The 25,641-nt window shown below is 35.6% G+C and overlaps 2 pseudogenes; both read left to right on the forward strand.

The window, feature by feature from the left end:
- Nucleotides 1-24,615, forward strand: part of LOC140954524 (uncharacterized) — a 27,910-nt pseudogene extending 3,295 nt beyond the window's left edge.
- LOC140954571 (uncharacterized) overlaps nt 1-25,641 on the forward strand; it is a 93,142-nt pseudogene that overhangs the window by 54,683 nt on the left and 12,818 nt on the right.

Below are 25,641 nucleotides of genomic sequence, written 5' to 3' on the forward strand. Positions count from 1 at the left end.
TATTGAAAAATATTCATCTCCAATGTCATGTTTTCAAATGATATAGACTTCATCAGTCCATTCTACAGGATTAATCAATGTATTAGAAGTGGCTAAGAAATGAACGTCATAAAATAACAGGAATTGAATTACATGCTTCAATACGTTGTGTATCCAAGATAAGAAAATCCACAAGATAAATGAATTTATCAAACTTGTACTAACGTCTTTAACTATTCTCTAGGCACTTTTACAAATCTATCGGTCAAATAAAGAGTTATAGAAATTGGTTTTAATCACCTAGATTGAGACTCTGAAAAACTGAATATGGAAAGTAAATTCACACTAGCTCCAAGATCAAGTAAAGCTCTCTCATTTTAAATGTTTCATAATAAAGCAAGAAATGTTGTAGGACAACCAGGGTCTTTATATTTCAAAGAATTATTATTCTGAAGAATGAACTTACTTGTTCAGGCTAAAAAAGGCTTTCTTTTTCACATTCAGTTTTCTCTTTACAGTGCACAAATCTTTTAAAAATTTAGCATAAGAAGGTACTTGTTTAATAGCATCTAACAAAGATATATTGATCCTTACCTGTTTGAAAGTTTCAAAGATTTCAGAGTTGTGATTGACTTTCCTTTGTTTGGTCATGACATGAGGAAATGGAAGTGCTGGAGGTTGAGTCTTACCTAGTGCCTCAATAGAGTACCTGTAGTGGTCCCAATTTTAAGCCTTTTTCAGTTTAGGCAAGTCTAGATACTCCATTGCTTTCACCAAGGTCTTTATTTTCAAAAGTTTCATTGCACATCAATTCCACCATTTATCTATCTTTAGGTGTTAACCCTTCATAAAAATGTGAAACCAATCTCCATATTTCAAAACCATGATGAGGGCAAGTATCAAGCAAGCCTCGATATCTATCCCAACATTGGTAAAATGTTTCTCCTGATTTTTGAGTGAAAGTGGTGATTTGTCTTTTGAAAGAGTTTGTTTTGTGAGATGAAAAACACTTCTTTAAAAATTGTTGTTGCATTTCATCACAAGCATGAATAGATCCTGACCTAAGATTTTGTAGCCATGTTTTAAATTTATCTATTAATAAAAAGGGAAAATTTTTTAATCTGATGGTGTTCATGCTAGAATTTAAGTCATTATATGTGTTACAGACTTCTTCAAATTATCTCAAATGCAAATATGGATTTTCTAGATCTAAGCTATGAAAAGTAGGTAAAAGTTGAATAATGCCTGCCTTAAAATTAAAGTGAGATGCATCAGGAGGGAAAATTATATACGAGGGTGCTCTTGTTCTTTTAGGATTCATGTGGTCTCTAAGTGTTCTAACTCAGTTATTCTCATTATGAAGCGACTGGTTATCTTCTTCGGCTATTTTTTCTGAAAATGATGAGGATACCCTACAAAGTCTACCACTTAATGTACGTGACCAAACTCTCATGCACGTGTAGGAAGAAAATAAAAGGAAGAATTAAACAAAACAAAAGTTAGATACAAGAAAAGTGAAAAGTGAAAACAAAATAATATTATTATAATTTATACAAGAATTTACCTCCCCGGCAACGACGTCAAAAACATGACATGATCAAAGAGTTGATGTCTTATCCTAGTGTAGGAGTGTCAAAGAAATAAATATACTCGGCAAGACCGAGGTCAAAACTACAGGGAGGTAAACTATATAAATTATAAATAACAACAACAATGATGATGATGATGAGTTAAAGAGGACTTTGAGATGTAAGATAAATGTGAAGATTAAACAATGATAAAAACAAATGTCAAGGTTAGAGGATCCACTAATAGTATTAGAGATAAGTAACGTATAAACTCTTTATAAATTATCAACATGAACATATTAATCATCTTATTTACGTAACACCATACTTATAAATTTTATCAAGTATTCATGATACTAACTTATGTTGACAACAAATCAAGTTCCACTCATAACAATGATGTCAGCCGAAGACTATGAAGGATCAAGTATTTGATGTACCAAGTGTTATACAACACAAATTTAGATTAACCATTTAACAAGCAAGGTATTAACAATTAATAAGATAAAAATGATAAAGACATGTTAATAGCAATTGTTTTTTATGATATAAAGTATTAAAGTCCATATTGAGTTTATATTATACTTATCCTAACACCATTAGTGAAACCTTTTCACCTTGACATAATTAACTTAGCTAAACATAACAAAGAAAAGAAATATATATAAACAAGAGGAGAACATGATTATATAAGTATAGTAAAGGAAATGAAAAGCATGAACAAGAGATTAATGAAAGCAAAACTTAAGCATTACAAAAATATAAAGAGAAAGAGCAAGAACATGATCTTGATCTAAAAAACAAGATGCCTAAATGATTGGAAAATGCCTCCTCTTATAGGCTAACATTAAAAACTATTCATTTGGTAATTGATTATTCATGTAGTGGCCAACTATTGATTTAGTGGACTTGGGGGACAACAACACGCAAGTACTTTGGCTGGATGAAATGACATTGATTCAATTAGCATTTGGCAAAGTGCTCTTCGTAAAAGTTGTTTGAAATTATCTTTTCCTTCCACCCAACACATTTTAGAGCATTTGGATCACTACAGCTCGAGATATGTCTAAAATACTGAGTAGTGCTGCTGGTGGACGTGGTGGATAGCCCTCAAGCTCTTGTCTGGATGAAATGTCATTGTTACCATCAGAATTTGAGTATGTCTTCTACATGAAAGTTGTTGTAAATTGTCTTTTCCTTTCACCCACCAAATTTCACATAATTTAGCCTTCTAGAACTCTAGATATAGGTAAAATTCTGAGCAATGTTTAGGCTAGATTGCAAGACAGATTCTGACTTTCTCTTTATGGCCAAACTTTGAATTTGAAAATGGCAGATTATAAGTCTTTCCCTATCATGAAAGTTGTAGGCCTATTTCTTATCTTTCTAGCCATATAAACCAAATTTAAATCCAAGATCTATAGCTCCAGATATGACCCAATGACTGAATAATATTTGAATTTGAATTGAATCGACATCTCCTTCCTAAGCTTAGCCTTTTCTTTGTCCTTTCACTTCCAATAATTAATCACAACAATCAATCCTTTGAATTGTGAGATATACCTGCATTTAAAATGAGCATTTACCATAAATTAAATGTATCTTATATTATCAGACTTGTTATTATAAAACATGCTCTAGTTAAGGAGTTATTGATACTTCAAGTGCAAAATGATGATATAAAACCTTGATAAAAATACACTTTTAAGGACTAATCAGCTTCCAAAATCTACAATTTCTATGAGGAACCCAATCCTAATTCCTCATTGGAAATCTGACTGAAAGTCAGGAGACGAGTTTGTCCAGATTCATCACTCCCTTCCCTTCACACAATACTTTCATAAACTACATACCACACATGAATTAACTTAATTTTAACAACAAATACTTTTTCCCCAATTCATGTCTAAGAATCCTAACCTATAGTTCAATATCAAGGCATCAATTCATTATCGAATTTGAAATGAATTTTTAAGATCATGTTTAGAACACCTTACCCGGTACGAATTAAGATTCTGATCTTCAACCAGTTGAAGATTTTCAACTCCCTCATTTCTTTTCTTCTTGTTTAATTTTCTTGTTAATCCCTTATACACAAGTGCTTATCCCATCTATAAACCCTTAATCTTGGATGGGTTCTTGAAATTTTAGTGTTTCTCTTTTGATTTTGCAAGAATGGATGCAAAACTCCCTATTTTCTTTTCTTATGGTTCCTGCAGATTTCTTTTGGTGAGGAGAGGGTATTTATACTCTATAATGTCCCTTATTTGCATTTAGGCCCCCTTTTCCTTTAAGTGTATTATTCTCTTCAATTACATCCAACCCTCAACAGTACCGGGTTTATTATAATGTCTCGAATTATTTTGCCCAGAACTTTATATTAAAAAATTTCTGAATTCTTGTTTTTATTTAACCATATGCATGAATTTCTTCACTTTTATTTATTTATTTTTTTCCCGGGGTTTACAAGTTTCCAGTTGAGTAATAAAAAGAGTTTATATTATACTTATTTGAAATACCATTAGTGGATCCTCTAACCTTGACAACTTTTTTTATCATTGTTTAATCTTTACATTAATCTTATATCTCAAAGTCCTCTTTAACTCATCATCACCATTATCATCATCATCATCGTTGTTGTTGTTACTATTATTATTTATAATTTATATAGTTAATCTCTTTGTGGTTCGACCCCGGTCTTGTCGGGTTATTTATTACTTCGACACTCCTATACTTGGGATAAGATATCAATCCTTTGGTCGTGTCAGCTAAATAATGGCTATGGCGTGTTGTACCCCTCGACATGATTATTAAGCTTTTGTAGCACAGTATAAAGATTCTGCCTTCATTGCAGTTTCTATGTAGTGACACCAGTATCCAACGTATCTAAATAGTAATCATTATTCCTGTCAAAATCTCTTTCAATCTTTCCTATTGTAAATTCATGAATATTTTTTGGGTACTGTATGGTAAATTCCTTAATATTGTGCGAGTGTGATGAATTGTTTGAACTAAACAAAAAGAACTCATTCTCATAAAAATTTTTTTTATTAATTTAAAACCAGTTAATTAGTAAGTTGGGTACTCATTTATCTCAAGAAGCAGATAAAAAGAAACTAACACTATATTTTATCTAATTTATGCCTTGAAAAAGAACTCTCTATTATTTGTGTCCAATGGCTTGAGTTTAGATGTACTGTGGATAAATAATTTGATTTAATTTTGCTGTTAAAAAAAGAACTCATAATGATAACACTATATCTCCATTATCACATTGATTAGTCATAATCATCATAAAATATTTACTAGAGTAGTGCTCCACTATGACTGCTCAAAAAGTATTTGCTCTACTTATGCTCCACAATTCATGTGGTTGATGTGGAAGAAAACAATTATCACAAAGTGATTAAGCAATACGCAACCAAGTCTAAACATGTATATTTTTCAAAGGTTCTACTAATTATTAGAGAATAATATAAATCATATATTGAACCTTACTTAACAATTTAAGCTATTGGGTTGAGATGGTTATTTGATACTAACCATTACTTTAAGACCAACACTTAATTTTGCCACAATCATACATTTTATGTTTTCAATTGCATCATAGCAATACATTAACACAAACTAATAGTAATTTCATATTATACAAGGGTTTCATTTTCGTCCTATGACTTGTTTCCTTAAAGGTGTTCATCATGGCAAGTTCCTTCATGGTTCTCTCTTTTTTTATGACCGAACATTGGTGTCCATTTTCTCCCTAGTTTGCACATGTAATTCGTAATTTTTATCACAAGTATGTTCACAATAACATGTCATAATCACACATATATTTACTTGGTACATAATCATACAAGTTCATTCATCATACAAACAAACTAAAGGCATTAATCATGGCATCATTTTTTATTAAGCTCAAGCATTCCTATAAGGATTTAACAAGATCACAATTTTGCACATTCTTTCATTTCATTTCACTTTCATAAAAGTTCTTCAATTATATATGCACAATCAATACATTAACATAAACATGAATTTTTTCTTTAGCTCAAGCATGTTTCTATGAGTTTAATTGTAAGATCACACATCGGCGGGTGAAGGGGTGTGTTGCTTGGCCTTATTAGTAGTGCTGGTGCTAACATGTTAAATGTGTTTTGGGGCATCAGGCTCAGTAAGTGGGCTGGCGTCACCAGGAATAAAAACCGTGAGGGTGGTAAGGCCCAAAGCGGACAATATTCAGCATGTTGGGCCGGGCTGTTACATTTGGTATCAGAGCCGACCTCACTGGCTGTCCGGTTGTGCCGACGGGGTCGTCGGGCTCCTTAAGGGGGTGGGTTGTAAGATCCCACATCGGCGGGTGAGTGGTGTGTTGTTGGCCTTATTAGTACTGCTGGTGCTAAGTTGTTGAACGCGTTTTAGAGCGTCAGGCTCAATAAGTAGGCTTGCGTCACCAGGAATAAAACCGTGAGGGAGGTAAGGCCCAAAGCGAACTATATTCAGCATGTTGGGCTGGGCTGTTACATTAATAAGGTCAAAATTACACATTTTATCACTTTATTCCATCTCCTTTCATTATCTCAATTGGCCAATCCTTAGTTAAGGTTTGCTCATCCATATACACCTATTTCTTTTGTTAAAGGTTCTAGAATTATATCCCTTTTTAGCTCCATTTTCTTCAATCTTTCTGTCTAATCTATGCTAATCCATAGGTGTAAGAACCCTAAGTCTTTTCCTTGAGGTTTCCACCTCTTTTTTGTCCCAAAATCTTAAAGAAACAAGTAAAGAAGTGATGTTACTCTTACCACATGATTTTAAATAGCCTTAGGGGAAGTTTTAATAGTTTTTCTACCTGTTTTCTCTTAGTTTTTTTTTTCTTCCTTTTGTTGTTCCAGCCGACTCTTTCTTCTTCCATCCTCTCAGTTTTCTCTCCTTTCTCTAACTCTTCATTCACTCAAAACTCAAGAGAAATGGCATGTAAGCTGGTTTAGTTAGGTTTTCTTCTTAGGAAGGGGTGGTTGGTGCAGTTAAGGCTGCTGCCGGTTTTGGAGGAGAGGAAGAGTCATCTCTTTTTCTCCCCTTTGTATTTGATATCAGTCATAAATGTGATGGGGTGTTGAGGGGCTAGTTAACCTTGTTTTTATTCCTTCTTTGGTTGATCTAGGTTTGGTTTTCTCCGTCCCCAATTCTTCCCTATAATAGGCTGGTTTGTTTCCCTTAATTCTTGACTAGCATAGGCCGGCATATTACTATTTTTTGTTGGGTTTTACATGCCCAACATAGATGGAAAATCCATCAAATGGATGTCAAATTAGCTTTTCTAAATTGTTTTCTTGAAAAGGAGGTTTGCATTGAGCAACATATGGATTATGATGTGAAATGACATGAAGACAAGGTTTTAAAGTTAAACAAAGTCTTGTATGGATTAAAGCAAGCCTTAAAGGCTTGGTATGGTTGCATTGATGGTTATTTCTTAAAGATTGGATTTGAATAATTCCCCTATAAATATGTTATCTATGTAAAGATAAAAGAGAGTGATAATACTCTTATTATATGCTTATATGTGGATGATTTGATTTTTACAGGAAATGATTCAAAGATATTTGTAGACTTTAAACAAGTAATGCTAAGGAGTTTGAGATGACGAATATTGGTCTTATGACATACTACTTAGGGATTGAGATCAAGCAAGGAAAAGATGGAATTTTTGTGAATTAAAAGAAGTTTTAAAAAAGATTCTTAAAGAGTTCAAAATGAAGGATTGTGCAAGAGTACTCTAGTTGAGTGTGGAGTGAAGTTGTCAAAAAATGATGAAGAAGAGAAGGTAAACTCTAAAATATTCAAGAGCCTAGGTGGGAGTTTAACATAGATGATATGGAATTGTCCAGATATTCTATTTGGAGTAGGGCTTATGAGTAGGTTTATGGATACACTAACTATGATAAATTTCAAAGCTTTGAAGCGAATTCTTTAGTATATTAAAGATATTGTTGATTTTGGCATTCTAATAAGCTTAGAACTTATAGGCTATAATGATAGTGATTAGGCTAAAGATATGGATGATATAAAGAGCACTACAGGTTTTGCCTTCTACATGGTAGATACAACATTCAGATAGAGTTCAAAGAAGCAACCTATAGTCACATTATCAACTTGTGAAGCTAAATATGTAGCTACTACAACATGTGTTTATCATTCCATATGGCTAAAAAGATTATTGAAAGAGTTGTGAATGTCATAAGCAAAGCCTACATAAATTTATGTGGAAAACTTATCAACCATTGCCTTAGCAAAGAATCCAATGTTTCATAACAGAAGTAAGCACATTGATACAAGATTTCATTACTTACGAGACTACATTACAAACAAGGACGTTGAAGTCAAGTATATAAAGACCGAAGATTAAGCTGCAGACATTTTCACTAAACCACTCAAACATTATGTTATTGCCAAGATGAAAGATATGCTAGGAGTTACAAAGAAATTAAGTTTAGGGGATGATGTTAAAAGTAAACCAAATTTCAATTTTTTTTTAAAAAATAAAGGAACTGGTTGACTGGTTGAATTAAATAAATCAGTCAACCGGTTAAGTCAATGGAGTATGTTTACTGTTCAAATTAAGATTATTTTTTTTAGTAGTTTAAGTTCTTATTTGTTTAGGACTTGAAGCCTATAAATAAGCTTGTAATCATAAGCATAATTTAATATGTGTAGAGAGGAATACACAAGATATGAAAAACACGTGTGTGCATTTTATACATAATGTGAAATACATAATTAGAATGCTTATTGAGTAAAGATGATTAATATGTAACCCTTTTTTTTCCCCCTGAAATACTTGTTTTCAAGTTGTAGCATGTACCAAGTCACATTATGCCTTAATGTTTTTTCTTATTTTATGCTGATTGAAGGCTAATGTTCAGGAACGTGTTGGTCTTTGCAACAACATCATGCTTTCAAGTTTCAATCTATTACGAGGATAGTTTAAAGATTTATACGAGCGTTTGGAAGTATAGTAACAGTTATACTATGTAGGTTGAAACTTGAAAATATATTAAAATATTTTTTTATTTTTAAAAAAATATTTTTAATATCATCATATCAAAACAATTTAAAAACATAAAAAAATAATTTTAAATAAAGTTTTTTTAAAATTTTATATAATTCTATTTAGAACAAGAACACGATACCAAACGAATGTCATGAGTCATTGAAAAAGCTTGTCATCTTGCGTAGAGAGGAGGGTACATATCCAAACACCATTGACACTCACGTAATTTTGTTTTTCAACACTTGTTTCTAGACAAATGTTTTCTAGAATCACTTACAATATGGGAAAATGGTGTTTTACTTTTAACACACAATACACTAGCTCTGCTACCAATTCAGGATTTTTAATTAGTAAGATTTTATTATCACACTTTTATTTGGCATGGTTTGGTTACGAGGACTAAAAAATATGAACGAGGATAAGGTCTTTACTCACATTTTCAATGAGGTTGAGAGTTGTACTATGATTGAAAGGGGAATGTAAGTTAAATTGTATTACCTTGAAAGATGACCAATGTTTACCTCTCTTCTGCTACCATCACCATTGTCTTCAACAGGTTGTCAACGTGTGTTTGTGTTTCTTGTACTTGTGCTTACAAGGAGGTCAATAAACCTTTGGAGGTCACGTTACAAATGATGGGCAAACCACCATTTTAGCAGGGGAAAGCTGGCATCAGATATCGTTACAAGAAACTTTTATTTATTTGTTTGTTTATTTATTACAATTTGAATGTCCCCCCATATGCATCCGAAGGAGTACAATGGTTTGGATCATGCATCCTAGTCCTAAATGAATGATCATGTCTCTTTGAAACACTGACCGAGGTCAAGAGCGAAGCCATGTTGAAAGCTTGGGTGTGCTATAACCCAGGTCAAGATTGTAATCCATCAATATATTAAAATATTGATGAAGGCTTAGGTGTAATAGATTTATTGTTGAAGGCTTAGGTGCAATACATGATGATGATATATATTGATGGATTAAAATGAAAGGGGAGTTCTTAGCATATTTTATGATAATTTACATTGAACAAGAGGTTGTTGAGGATATCTGTAAACCCTCTAGGCAAAAAATCATAAATTGACTAGTTTTATATAAAAAAATTTATAATTCTTGATCGGTTTATTAGAAAATTCTGAAAATTTGCGTGGAGCCTTCTAATATGATGCTTTAGCTTGGGTTAAAATTTTAATATTTTTGGAGAAATTCAGAAATTTGATTAAAATCACAATTTGACCAGTTTTATGTTATTGAGCTTAATTTTCAATCTGACCATCAGATTAAGCTGAAATTTTGTGAGGAACCTTAAAATATATTGAATAAAGTCTAGTTAAAATTTTAGGATGAACGAAGCTTGGTAGTGCTAACAAAAAAAATAAAGACCATCAAATAGAAGTAAAAAAGATTTATTCAGGGTAAAATGATTATTTTCCCATAAAAAATAAAGCAAACCAGTTTTTCCTTCCTTTTATATGTTGTCAACTAGGCAGAAGCAGAATTGAAAAAGAAAGAAAAGAAAAGGCAAGAGAGAAAAGTAAGGTGAAAACATTAAAAAAATTAAAATCCAAGGAAAAAAAATAAGAAAAGTGAAAGAAAAACCTTGTAAACTTACAAAGTCCAACATATAAAACACTAATTTAAGAAAGAATCAAGTGAAGGAAAGAGCAATTGAGAGAGAAAAAAACTTTAATAAACCCGGACTTATTTTTGCCAGGTCATGGGTTTGCCCGGGTCATAGGTTGACCTGCCGGGTTGACCAGGTTGTTGCCCCGACCACTTTTTTATTAAACCTGAACCGATCCAGCCACCGGATTCTAAGTTGACCTGCCAGGCCAGGTTTAGTAAACCAGGGTTTTTATATGCTATATATTTTTTATGTTGACACTAATGTTTTAAATACAAAGAAGACTGTCAAAAATTCAGAAAAATCTTAATGAGTTAAAAATATAAATACTTTTAAATTAACTTAATCAACTACTTAAATTATTATATAAAACGGTCAACCGTTTCATCAACCAATTAAAAAGATACATTATTTTCAGACTTATATCTACTATAAATATAATTCAATAATATTGCAATACTTAGGATAACTAAAAAAATTATTCTTGCTTGAAAATACTCTAAAAGAATTTCAAATAATTAATCAAGACACATTCTACAAAGTTCTTGAAAATCTTTATTATTTTTCACAGGATATTGCGCTTGGCAAAACCTTTTAAGGCGGTCTACATGATGCGCTTGAAAATCTTTGGATGTTAGGTATTGCCATTAGTGGGACTACCTCACCACCAAGCAAGTGGCCACCACCACCAAGCAAGTGGCAGCAGCCTTTGTTGAAGAAGATGGCAGCCACCCACTCCCATGTGCAGCTGTTGGAAAGAAGAAGAGAAGCCACCATCCTGCCTATAAATAGGCACCATACAAAGAGAGCTATGTGAGAGTGAGAAAGTGAGAATTGTAGAGAGTGGAAGAGAAAGAGAAGAGGAAGGGCTGCAAGGGCAGCAAGAGAGAAGGGAGTTGAGTGATGATATCCCCCTCCATGTATTTATTGTATTCTTTCTCCATCTCTAATAAATGGACTCTCTCCCGTGGATGTAGGCGGTTTTGCCGAACCACGTAAAATATTGTGTCTCAGTGTGCTTACCCCTCCTATGAGCAAAGATCAGTACATCACCGGTCGTCGGATTCCGCCCAACAATTGGTATCAGAGCTTTTTGGTTTGAAGTGGTGTTTGATTTTTTGCTCAAAAATGAAAGTTGTAAAAATGGTGTTTTGACCATCCCACTGTGTAGAGGAGGACGAGACAAAGCCACTGGTGAAAACAACGTCAAAATCGGACGTCGGACATGGCTGCACTCTCCATCACTCTCCGGCAAGGCGTCTGCCCACGCGCGCAGACGCGCCCACGCATGCCACGCGTCTTCTTCACCGGGATGAGTTGACCCGACCCGAAGACCAGCTGACCCGACCCATATGAACAGTAGACATGAACAGTGTTATTATGAACAGTGACTGTATCATGACATCAGCATGATGCAAGGATGACATCATCATACACAGTCAGCAAAGCAATTGACTAGTCAACATCCATGTCAGCATAGGGGGACCCACCTGCCACGTCATCAGCCGAGAGCCGAGCCACGCCAAGCCGAGTTGAGCCGAGCCGAGTTGGAGCTGAGCCGAGGGATAGGATCCAGTGTAGCTGATCCTACGTGCAACCGGATCTGAGCCGTTGAGCAGGCCAGAATTGTTTTGATCAAATCTTAGCCATCTGAAGTGCGATTTGGACGATTCAAGACATGTTTCCAGCTAATTTGATCATTCCGGATGCAATGGTACGGTCCGATCGTTGAGATTCAAGACCGAAAATGGTGAATTATTAAAGAGAGATTGCCCAATGAGGAGGCATCTGAAGGTCATCATGGTGGTCGATGGAGATGAAGAAGAAGAAGGTGCACATGTTTACCCAATTACATGTGCTGAAATGTTAAATGGGAAAATTTTAATGCCTTGATGGAAGGCAAAATTGGGACACTCAGGACACCCGAGATGTGGACAATTTGAGGTGTAGAGTGAAAACTGATGAAGACCAATCTTGACGAATCTAAGCACTAGTAGTCTTGCTAGATGTTGAGAAATCATGTATTAAACCTGTATATTCCAGATCACTTGTAAAGGAAAGCCGCAACAGAGCTAGCAAATGGTTGTATATACGGAGAGACAGTACGATGGATAGATATGGCCTAAGAAGTTCTGTCTAGGAGATTGGGTTTTAAACGGGACCGTTGTGACCCCTCCAATCTTTCCTGGGAACTTGCTTAGTGGAAGGAATATCCATACGGTACTATTTTCGTATATATAGCAGTTTGTAATGAAACGGTTGAAGACTAGCAGGATGACGACACAAGGGGAACAGTTGGGTTCTGCATGATCAAGGATCTGATGAAGTGGTGATTTCTCCAAAGAAGGCAGATTCGGTGACTGTGATTTCTCGAGGGGAGAATTGATGAAGACCCTGATAATGGAAGAGAAATACAACAAGGGGATAAGGATTGGCACCCAGTTTTGACTTGGATAGGTGTTGTGACAGGATAAGCTGCTGTCAAACATAAGCAAGGAATGGGGAGAAAATCTGGAGAATAGATATTGCACGAGGGCACACGGAGATTGTGCAAGAGTACCCAAGGGATCCAATGAGGTACTGTAATGAGACAACAGGTGCAAGGAGAAGAAGAGTTCCCAGATGAAGCTCAGAGCAGAGACTGTGTGAAAGTTGTACAACAGGAAGTCTCATGTGCTCTTGATAAAGACAACAGGCGAGGACCTTTCCAATGCATGCAAGGATGGAAAGATGAGTTGTTGCAGATGCACCTAATTGAGGGGGTGCGAACGCCTGTGATAAAAGGCGACCGCCTATGATGAAAGGCGAAGACACCAAAGAGAGTTGGTGTAGGTGGAGCTATCAAGCAGAAAGGCGTAGAAGCTCCAAACATAGAAATCAAGGTGGAGGATTGCGAGGAGTATACCGCAACTTTCTCTTTCTATGTAGTTAGTGGCAGTAATCTCTCCCAAGTCCACATGGTGGTAAAGAATCTTGGAGCCACTGGAGTCATCCCGATGAAGGAGGATGAGACCGCTTCACGACGAGCGGAGACACCTCGGATGGAAGGTGTGGGCCACGATGTGAACCCAGTTCAGACCGCCGCATGACGACGAGCGGAGACACCTCAGGAGAAGGTGTGAGGGCTATGATAGGAGCCCCAGTTCAGAACGCCCCAGAGTCGATGTGATGGCTAGATATAAGTGGACAGATGGATAGCCAATGAAGTGGCTATGATGAGTATGAAGACAAATGCAGGATTGACTTTCATGGATATTGCCCCCATGCTAAAGATCAATGAGCTAGAAGATATTTGCCTTGAACAATAAGTGTGTGGCTTGTGGAGCATTAAGGCGCGACTGCTATGAAGGAGCAGAGGGCATGCGCAGGTTCCGGGAACGAGTTGACTCTTGTTAAGGTGGTGAGCTCGGTAATGGCATTGTAATACTCAGAGTATGGAGATAGATATGGATCAACCTTTAATGGGCTACCCCCATGGTTAAAGGTGGAGAGCTACCTGGACTCTTACGACTAAGAGCGAGAGACTCATGGAGAAGTAAGGCGTGGTTCCTAGGGTGGAACAGAGGGCAGGCGCAACTCCTGGATGAGTAGACTCTTGGAAGAGTGGTGGGCTTGTGATCATATTGAGATACTCAGATAATGACTGTCGCACTTGGAATATCCGTTTGAGGGGGTGTTGTAAGCCTTGTTGTGAGGCTTGATGAATCATTCCGGACCGAGCATGGATGATACACTCGAAGAGGAATGTTGTGTCCTAGAGACAAGCGTTAACACTCTTCAGATGTGATGTGTGAGACCATCTGGTTGAAGTGATCCTTTGGTGTAAGCAAGGGTGTGCTTTGGTGACTCTGGTGATTGAAAGGTTTGGCGAGTACCTGTAAACTTGGCCACAGACGCTCTCGAAATGGTAAGCTTGGAAAAGCTGCAGAATGCAAGCTTGTGCTGATGAAGCAAGAGGACAATTGCCCACATAAATGACAAAGGGGGTGATTGTTAGGTATTGCCATTAGTGGGACTACCCCACCACCAAGCAAGTGGCCACCACCACCAAGCAAGTGGCAGCAGCCTTTGTTGAAGAAGATGGCAGCCACCCACTCCCATGTGCAATTGTTGGAAAGAAGAAGAGAAGCCACCATCCTGCCTATAAATAGGCACCATACAAAGAGAGCTATGTGAGAGTGAGAAAGTGAGAATTGTAGAGAGTGGAAGAGAAAGAGAAGAGGAAGGGCTGCTGCCCATGGCAGCAGCCCTGCAGCTGCAAGGGCAGCAAGAGAGAAGGGAGTTGAGTGATGATATCCCCCTCCATGTATTTATTGTATTCTTTCTCCATCTCTAATAAATGGACTCTCTCCCGTGGATGTAGGCAGTTTTGCCGAACCACGTAAAATATTGTGTCTCAGTGTGCTTACCCCTCCGTTGAGCAATAATCAGTACATCACCGGTCCCCGGATTCCGCCCAACATGTTCCTGCTGTTGCAAAGGAGGCTAAAACGATCATTTGAATGCAACAAAGCCTCTCAGCCTTTTAAGGTTGTTTTTCAAGATAATAATAGCATCACAAGTTAATGAAACTACGTGAAGAGAGGCACAATTTGAAGTTTTTTATCCTAAAGAATTCAGAGCATGGCATGCTGCAATGCTACACAGAAGAGTGTATGTTGTGGCTGCTAACTATATGGTTTTTTCCCTTCATGTTTCCCCCAGTAATGAAAATGCATGGCGATCTCCTTGAAACATCGACCGATGTGTTTCAAGTGCCAATTTACTATGTTTTGAAATCATTAGAGCAAAAATATGATAGCCAAGAACTCGGTTTAGAACCTTATAGCAACTAAAATTGGATCGTTTTCTTCTATTTTTCTTCTATTACGTGATGAAATTATAGATAGTTTAATGAAACAATATATTTTTTTTGAATAAAATATTATTTATTTTATGATATAATAACAGTAGTTAAATCTATAATATTTAAATTAAAAATCATTAATATTAATATATATCACCAAATACATTAAATTATTTTTTGTTCAACTTTAATTTTAACAATAATTTTAACCAAACATATATAAATACCAACTCAACCTCAACTAAAAATATTTTTTATAAAATAATAATTATCACAATACCAAACACATAACTGCAGCTCTCTTCCTTCCTCTCTGCCCCCTGAACAATCTGCAAACGCGAATTCAGAAAACAACCCCATAACACTAGCACTGACTTCTACCGGCCGTCCATGACCACCTTCTGCTTTGCCATCACACTCGAAATCCTTCTTTTTCTTCTTACTTTCCCTTCTTCTCTTCTTTTCTGCCCCACCCTCCATTAGATTAGATTAGATTTGATTTTGTTTCTCTAGGGAAAATCTTTTCTTTATATAGAAGAGGAGGGCAATAGGGTTTCTGTTTGTGCTGGAACACACTCCCCTTGTTAAAGAAATATAGTTTCATATTCCAGGGCTTTCTTGGAATTCCACTCTTTCTTTCCGCTATTTCCAAAATTGAAGAATCCAATCTTTTCGTTTAGCCCGCCCATCCCATATCTAGAGCGGGAAGTTTTTATGATTATTTTTTCTGTTCTTTAATTCATTGCTCACTTGGGAGATTATCGAGGGGGGATTTTTTTTTTTGGTTAATCTTAATTTAGGAAAACCGAAGTAGAATATGGAATGATCCAATGCTCATACATACAAACTAGAATTTTACCTTGATATTATAGAAATGTCAACAGATCCGATGCTCATAAAAATATCAAAATATTCTTTTGTTTTTCATATTATTACCTGTATTTATCTTTAAAATAAATTAACGGAATAATTATATTTATTTACTCTAAAAATAATATAAAACTTCAAAAAACCTATAACTTTATACAAGTTGGATTAAATTTAAAAGAGTATATAACCTCATATTATAAAAGATAAAGTATTAATACGAGAAGTAAATAAAATCAAACTGCACAAAAAAATTATTTTTTGGTGGAAGTTTTTGCATCGTTAAAATAAAAATGGTAAAATAAAATAAAATCTCATAAAATAACAATGTTAGAACCTGTTTTTAGGGTGTATACTCCTTACACAATGTTTTGCATCAAGGCAAGCTCTTCTTGAAGCATCTTGAACTCAATACTTGTGGGTGACACAATGACCATTACTCAGGAAATTTCCATTATAAATTTTGGAAAAAAAAAAATCAAAATTCTTGTTTCATCATGCAATATTTATAATCATATGTCACCCTTTGAAGAACGAGTTCATCATATAAAAACATGTTCATGCATTTATCATGCGTGCTCCAAGGTTGAATCATAGGTTCCCCCACCTGAGGTCTAATAAACTGGACCAAGAAATATATATATATATATATATATATTTGAGATTTAAAAAAAAATGGTCTCGAGAATTGAGTAAATTTGTAACAACCCGGCTTTTCTAGCCCAAAACAACAGTAAATTTTTTTTTTATATATATATATTTAATACACATGGTGCCGGTAATCAAAGAGCTTGAATCCTCACATCATCAAAATACAATCCATACAATCAACATTTGATTTAAAAGTGAATCTTACACAAACACATAATATTAAGGTTGCATGATTTGAAGTTCATGTATTAAAAATATATACATAGACATGAGTTTGCATTCTTATCCTACTAATAGCCATCACAATTTTAAACAAAAAGGATCTAATAAAGGTTATACATTTAGTACATTGATCCATACAAAATACATTGTGATTTAGAATGCATCTACATAATTCCTTGCAAAAGTAGGTTCCCGTGTATCGGGTTTCCTAGACATCTCGTTGGTGTGACGTCCCTGCAGCAGTACAAAACATTTAAGAGAATGCAAATACTTAATAATAATAATAATGGTAACTAACGGTCTGGCAATTAAATAAAGCATTAACATTTATAATTTCTTCATGTATTTGATATAACAGCTAGTAGTACATATAGATACACAAGTTTTCGGATGCCATTCGCCGAAACTAGTCATTCATTTGTCCCGACCATCCATCCGCATTCCATAGCGAAAGCTGCGTCACTGCCGATCCAAAAATCGGCAGTAGAAACTGCATTGCTGCCGATCAAGGAATCGGCAACGAAAACTTTGTCGCTGCCAATTTCTGTATCGGCAGCGAAAATTGGGTCGTTGTCGATCCAGAATCGATAGCGGAAACTACGTCGCAACCGATCCAGAATCGGCAGCGAATACTGGGTCGCTGTCGATTTCTGTATCGGCAGTGAAAACTGGGTCGCTGCCGATCCAGAATCGGCAGCGGAAACTGCGTCGCTGCCGATTTCTGCATCGGCAGCGAAATCATTCCTTTATCTCGGCCATCCATTCGGACGCCATTAGCCAAAGCTAATCATTCTTTGTCCTGGCCATCCGTTTGGATGCCATTAGCCGAAACTAATCAGTCCTTCATCCCGACCATCCATTCGGACGCCATTAGCCAAAGCTAATCATTCTTTGTCCCGGCCATCCGTTGGATGCCATTAGCCGAAGCTAATCACTCATCTGTCCAGGTCATCCATTCGGATGCCATTAGCCGAAGCTAATCAACATTTAAGCGTTCGACAATTTAATATCGGTTCTAACAATATGGTAGTACTCAAGTTAAAATATTTCAAGATTCAACGTATAAAAAAGAAAGGTGCAAGTCACCTACCTGCTCTACCTGTGGGTTGTTCCTGTCTTGATGATGATCCAATCCCGACCGCACCACCTAAGACATCAATGGTCACAAATCAGCACAGTTGTATTTATTTTATTTTTGAATCATATTCATCATCACACTTATTTCAAGAGTTCATATGTTCACATTCAAGTGTTCCATATTTTACACCATCATATCATGAAATTGTTACTAGCATTTAAGTCATTCTTGCCTAGGAGGCTTACTGTAGAAATCGGCAGCGAGAACTGGTTCGCTGCGGGCTGCCCAATTCGGCAACGAGAACTGGTTCACCGCAGGCTGCCAGTTCGGCAGCGACAACTGTTTCGCTGCTGGCAGCCAGTTCGGCAGCGAGAATTGGTTCACTGCAGGCTGCCAGTTCGGCAACGAAAACTGCATCACTGTTGGTGCCAGAGTTTCGCTGCACAACGCACAACTCAGCAGGGAATATCAATTCGCTGCAAGAAGTTCAGTTTCGGCAGCGAAATAGAATTTTGCTGCACAACACACAAATTGGCAACGAATATTGATTCACTGCAGGAGGTTCCGTTGCGGCAGCGAAATAGAATTTTGCTACACAACACACAAATCGGCAGCGAATATCGATTCGCTGCAGGAGGTTTGGTTTCGACAGCGAAACAGAATTTCGCTGCAGGAGGTTCAGTTGCGGTAGCGAATATTAATTCGCTGCAGAAGGCTCAGTTTCGGCAGCGAAATAGAGTTTCGCTGCACAACACACAAATCGGAACTCTCAGTTTCAGCACATAATTCTTCAACAAAATTCCAGCAACAACATCACAACAGAACGCATTTATTTCAGCAACAACATCACAACAGAACGCATTTATTTCAGCAACAACATCACAACAGAACAACAACAACATCACAACAGAACACATTAATTTCATCACAGCAGAACACATTAATTTTAGCAACAACATCACAACAGAACACATTAATTACCCTAGCAGAACACACACACACATGCATGCTGGCCTACACCATAGTTAAAGCCAGCCCTCTACCATGATTTGTTAGATGTTCTGAAATTGAATTTATTTCACTTCTGTTTGCTAGTTCTCCTAGTTAATTTCAGTTTCCTTCATAGCTGGCTTAGGTCTTAGATCAATTTTTCTTAGGGTTTTTCTTCTTCATTTTCGTTTATGATCTTAAGGGGAAGAGGAAGGGAGTTTCATGACCCATACCTTCTGAATTTAACTAAGTTTGAGGAAGGTTTGACACTATTCTTTTCTCTTCTCCTGCTGGTTCTCCTCCTTCTTCTTCCTCTCAATGTTTTCCAGCTCTCTTTTTCCTCTCCTCTATGCAGCTGTCCACTCCTCTCTCCCTCACAAGTTCATAAAGCATTCTCTACTGGTTTGATTTAAGTTTCTGCTGTGAAAGAGGAAGGGAAGAACGGCATGCAGCTGCTGGTTTGGGAAGAAGATGGATCATTCTTTCTCCTCTCCTTGTATTTATACTCCCCATCAAAAGAAATGGGTTGTTTGGGGGTTGGTTTAGGTGTGTTCTTATCCTTGTTTTGGTTTATCTAAAACCGGTTTTACCCCTCCTTCCCAGCTCTGCGTCACTGTTGATTGAGAAATCGGCAGTGAAAACTGCATCGCTGTCGATTTCTGCCTCGACAGCGAAAAATGCTTTGCTGCCGATCAAGAAATGGGCAGCGAAAAATTGTGTCGCTGCCGATTTCTGTATTGGTAGTGAAGGCTGCGTCGCTGCCAAATCCAGAATTGGTAGCGAAAACTGCATTCATCATCATCTCTCTCTCTCTCTCTCTATATATATATATATTATATATATATATATATATATATATATATATATTTTCCTTTGGGTGTTTACAAAATTAATTGATATGATTTGTACAAGTATGAAATATGAAATTTAAATTTTTGACGAAAAATCACAAATCGACTAATTTTACGTTGTAGCACGTACCTTTCAATCTGGTCATCAGATTAAGTTGAAATTTTGCGTGGAGTCTTATAAAATATTATTTTAACTTAGTTTAAAGTTTTAGAATTTTTAGAGTATGATAAAATTTAAAGTGTCTAGAAATTTCTTTAGGGACCAAATTGTAAATTTGCCCAAAACAACCCCCTTTATAAGTTGCCAGCAACGAAAAAAAAAAGGAAAAAAAAAAAGAGGAAGTGTGCAGTCGGCCAAGAGAAGAAAATGTGAAAAGAGAGCTTTTGTTATCTTTTATGGAAATTGCTTGAAAAATAAAAAACAAAGTGTAAGTTAGAAAGAGAATGGCCGGTAAAACCTTGAAGCTCATGTTCAGTACATTATTACTATTAATTAATTTGTTAGCTTGTAGCCGTTACCAATGAGAGAATGGCTACTAAAACCTTGAGGTCATTACCTCATGTTTGTGACCCAAAGGTCACGACAATAGAGGAGTTCAAGAATCTTAAAATATTTCTAAATCTTGATGACTTTGTTAGTTCACTAATAATACATGAAAGGAAGCTCGAGGATCTTGAGAGTTTTTACAATAAAGAAAATGAGATCCTCATTTCAATATGTTGGTTTTTGGGTTAGGCTTGTTCGTTCGTAATGGATGGGCCTGGTTCATGTTTTTAAAATAGTTACTAAAAGAAGTAACCGCTTCCAATAATTATATATAAAGGGACATAACCCATATGAAAAGGATAGTTTTTCATTGGTTGAATAATAGTTCTCTCTTTCTCTTCTTTCATTTTGAAGTTGATTAGTACTTAAAAGTGTATTTTTTTTTCAAGGTTTTATATCATCATTTTGCACTTGAAGTATCAATAACTCCTTAACTAAAGTATATTTAATAATAACAAGTCTGATACTATAAGAATACTAACATGTTTTGTATTTGTTACCTTGTTCACTTTTAATACTTTGCTTGTTAAATGATTAATTTAGATTTATGTTGTATAACCACTGGTACAACAAATACTTGACACTTTTATAGCCCAACCGTATGGTATAACCGACACTTGTGCTATGAAAGGAACTTGATCTGTTGTTAACATAAGTTATAATCATGAATACCTGATAACATTCACAAGTATTAGTATTATTCGAATAACATAACTAATGTAATTATATTAACAATTTACCGATTGGAACCTCCTTTGTGTGTGGTTTCCAATTGAGTAATAAAAGTTTATAGTATACTTGTTTGAATACCATTAGTGGATCCTCTAACCTTGACAACTGTTTTTATCATTGTTTAATCCTTATATCAATATCACATCTCAAAGCCCTCTTCAATTTATTGTTGTTGTTGTTGTTATTTATAATTTATATAGTTAACCTTCCTTTGGTTCAATCCTGGTCTTGCCGGGTTATTTATTACTTCGACACTTCTGCACTTGGGAGAAGACATCAATCTTTTGATCGTGTCAAGTTTTTGGCATCATTGCCGAGGAGGTAAATTCTTGTTTAAATTATAATATTTATTTTATTTTCTCTTTTCACTTTTCATTTTATCTAACTTTTGCTTGTTTTTTGTTTTGTTTTGTTTTGTTTCCTTTTCTCTTCTTTTCTTCCTTTTATTCTCTTCCTACACATGCATGAGAGTTTTTTCACATACATTAAGTGGTAGACTTTGTAGGGTATCCTTATTATTTTCAGAAAATATGGCCGAAGAAGATAACCAGTCGCTTTATAATGAGATTAACGGTGTTATAACACTTAAAGACCACATGAATCCCACAAGGACAAATGCACCCTCATGCATAGTTTTCCCTTCTGATGCATCTCATTTTAATTTTAAGCCAGACATTATTCAACTTTTACCTTCTTTTCATTGTTTAGACCTAGAAAATCCATACTTGCATTTAAGAGAATTTAAGGAGGTCTGTAACACCTATAATGATTCAAATTGTAGCATGAACACCATCAGATTAAAACTTTTTCCTTTTTCATTAAAAGATAAAGCTAAAACATGGCTACAAAATTTGAGACCAGGATCTATTTGTACTTGTGATGAAATACAACAACAATTTTTAAAGAAGTTTTTTCCGTTTCACAGAACAAACTCTTTTAAAAAACAAATCATTACTTTCACTCAAAAACCAGGAGAAACATTTTACCAATGTTGGGATAGGTATTAAGACTTGCTTAATACTTGCCCTCATCATGGTTTTGAAACATGGAAATTGGTTTCACATTTTTATGAAGGGTTAACACCTAAAGATAGGCAAATGGTTGAATTGATATGCAATGAAACTTTTTAAGATAAAGACCCTAATGAAGCAACGATGTGCCTAGACTTGCTAGCTGAAATTGCTTAAAATTGGGACACTACAGGCACTTATGAGGCACCAAGTAAAACTCAACCTCATACAACTAGTAGAGGTATGTACAACCTTATGGAAGATCATCACCTCTAAGCCAAATTTGCATCTTTAGCTAAAAAAGTCAAGGCACTAGAATTGAAAAAGAGTGGTCAACTAAAATTTGTTCAAGACATTGTGTGTCAAATTTGTGAAACCAATAAACACTCAACAAATGATTGTCCAACTTTGCCTTCTTTTAAGGAATGTCTCCATGAACAAGCCCATGCTTTAAACAGTTTTCAAAGGTCCAATCATAACCCATACTCACAAACGTCTAACACTAGTTGGAGAAATCTTCCAAATTTCACTTGGAAGAGTGATAACAACAATGCGTAAACTTCACAGCCACCATTTCAAACACATCATAATTTCCAAAATTCTCATGGATATGCACCTCCTTATGCTCCCCTTCCTAGAACAAATCTTGAGGAAACATTGCATGCATTCATTGAAAAGCAGGAGACAATCAACACTCAACTTGCTCAAAGCATGATAGATTTTAAAGATACTCTTACAAAATTTACATCTGGTCTCAATTTTCAAGAGAAAGGTAAGTTTTCATCTTAACCACAACAAAATCTCAAGGGGTAATACAATGCAAATGCAAGTAGTTCCAAAAGCCAACACATGGATCAAGTCAAATCAGTCATCACTCTTCGCAGTAGTAAGGTTATTAAAAAACCCACTCTTGAACCTTGTGAGAAAGATGATGAGTCAATCTCCGAGGGTAAAAAAGAGGTTGAATATGAAAATTGTAAAGAAAAGATTGATTCTCCGCCAGCATTTCCATTTCCTCATGCCATGACCAAACGAAGGAAAGTCAATCACAATTCTAAAATCCTTAAAACTTTCAAACAAGTAAGGATCAATATACCTTTGTTGGATGCTATTAAACATGTACCTTCCTATGCTAAATTTTTGAAAGATCTGTGCACTGTGAAAAGAAAACTGAATGTGAAAAAGAAAGCCTTTTTAGCCGAACAAGTAAGTTTCATTCTTCAGAACAATAATGCTTTGAAATGTAAAGACCCTGGTTGTCCTATGATTTCTTGCTTTATTGGAGAACATAAAATTAAGAGAACTTTACTTGATCTTGGAGCTAGTGTGAATTTACTTCCATATTCAGTTTTTCAAAGTCTCAATCTAGGCGAGTTAAAACCAACTTTTGTAACTCTTTTACTTGCCGATAGATCTGTAAAAGTGCCTAGAGGAATAATTGAGGATGTGTTAGTACAAGTCGATAAATTCATTTATCTTGTGGATTTTATTGTCTTGGATACAAAACTTGTTGAAGCATGTAATTTATTTCCTGTTATTTTAGGATGTCCGTTTCTTGCAACTTCTAATGCATTGATTAATTGTAGGAATGGACTGATGAAGTTATCATTTGAAAACATGATATTGGAGATGAATATTTTCAACATTTGCAAGCAACCTAGAGATGATAATGATTTACAAGAAGTAGATTTTATTGAAGAATTAGTTTATGATCAATTTAAATCTACCTTGAGTAAAACTAAGTTTGATGAATTTGAAGAATTGCAAATGATTTATTCTCAGGAAGAAATCGAGGACAAGAAAGGCACCGAAAATGTTGATACGAATCATTTGTCAAGATTGACAATAGATTCAACATCTGACATCACACCAATCAATAATTACTTTCCTGACGATTCCTTACTTTGTCTTAGTTCAATGCCTTAGTTTGCTAAAAATATTATTTTTCTTGCTTTAGGAGATTTGCCAGCTCATTGGAGTACCCAAGACAAAAGAAAGTTTTTGAACGAAGTGAAGAAATTTTATTGGGATGACCCCTACTTTTTCAAATATTGTCCTGATCAAATATTTCAAAGATGCATTGCGGACAATGAGGTAAGTAGTGTCATTAAACTTTATCATTCTGAGGTATGTGGGAGTCATTTCTCATCAAAAAAGATGACTGCAAAAATCTTACAATGGATTTTATTGGCCCACCATGTTCAAGGACACGCATGCATTCTGCAAAACTTATGAAAATTGTCAAAAAGTTGATACTGGTCAAAAAGTTTTGCTTTATAATTCTCGAGTCCATTTATTTCCTGGAAAGCTAAGATCAAGATGGAGTGGTCCATTTATTGTGAAATGTGTGTGTCCTTATGGGGCCTTTGATATTGAGAATCCAAAAAATGATAATGTTTTTAAGGTAAATGAACATCGTTTGAAATCTTACTTTGATAATTTTCCTAGTGAAAACGAATCCGTTGGTATGAATGATCTTGTAGATAAAGGTTGATTATTTGTTTTTTCTCAAATTGTTTCGTGTTTTGTTTTGGTGTTACTTTTATTTTGCTAGTCTCTTTCACCCCGATCAAATGGCGGATTATGGTACTCTGTGACTTAAGTCGATTCTTTCAGTTTCCCATAATAACTGATATATGTATATATTTGTGCAATTCTTTGCTCTTTTGTCCCTTTTTTGAATCTCTTCCCCAATTCTCATTTGAAAATAGACACCACTCTTGAAAAGTTGAAAAAATATTTTCCCGCTTTGCCTCCAAATGTGATTGCAAAAATTTACCGTGCTAGGTGTGTAAGATTGAGGTTGTTAATGAATCATGGAATTCCTGAAGATATCTGCTAGCTGATTGAAGCAAAGGTTCGATTAACAGGTGAGTCCTCCAATTCTTTCATTTCATACATGTCTGGAACAGGTAAAAGCACTTTTGCAAAGAAACGTCGTGCAAAACAACTGAAAGTTTGTCATAGATGTGCCAAATGGACTTGTAATGCAACACGTCATTTTTTAGGAATGGTATCTGTAAACTATGAAGATAAAATACAATTCATTAAGGATGGCCTAAGTAAAGGGTCTTTGGATAATCTTTTATTGACTCTTGAGACGCATCCTAGTGGAGATGTGCATCATGCAATTCATGATTTATGGCCACAATTCCATAAAGAACATGATCGACTTAGTCTTAGGAATCTGACTAGAAAAGACCTTGTTTGCCAGTTTTTAAGAAAACTGGATGGGAAGCCTATCCCTGACCTATAAAGGGCGTTTAAGCCGTTCTTGGACATAAAACCAAGGGAAGATATGAGCCACAATCACAACCACTTGTACATACACGCTTTTTCAAAATAAATAAAGAGAGTGAGACCCCAGCTGGCCTACATATAGGTGGTATGATTGCATTTTCAATTTCTCATCTATAAAATCTTCCTTCCTTCCTTTCATTTCTAATTAACCCATACATTTAACAAATATAGAAGTGTGTAGAAATGGTAGGTTCCTCAAGTCATCATATAAGAAATATTTGTGTTTTCGATGGATCCAGTCTCGGGAAAGAAAAGGGGTTTTTAGAATTAGCAAATCATCTTGGTCGGGTACTAGCTGAGCGAAAGATTCATTTAGTGTATGAGGGAG

This window comes from Populus alba, chromosome 14, assembly GCF_005239225.2.
Source record: "Populus alba chromosome 14, ASM523922v2, whole genome shotgun sequence".
NCBI classification, from domain to species: Eukaryota; Viridiplantae; Streptophyta; class Magnoliopsida; order Malpighiales; family Salicaceae; genus Populus; species Populus alba.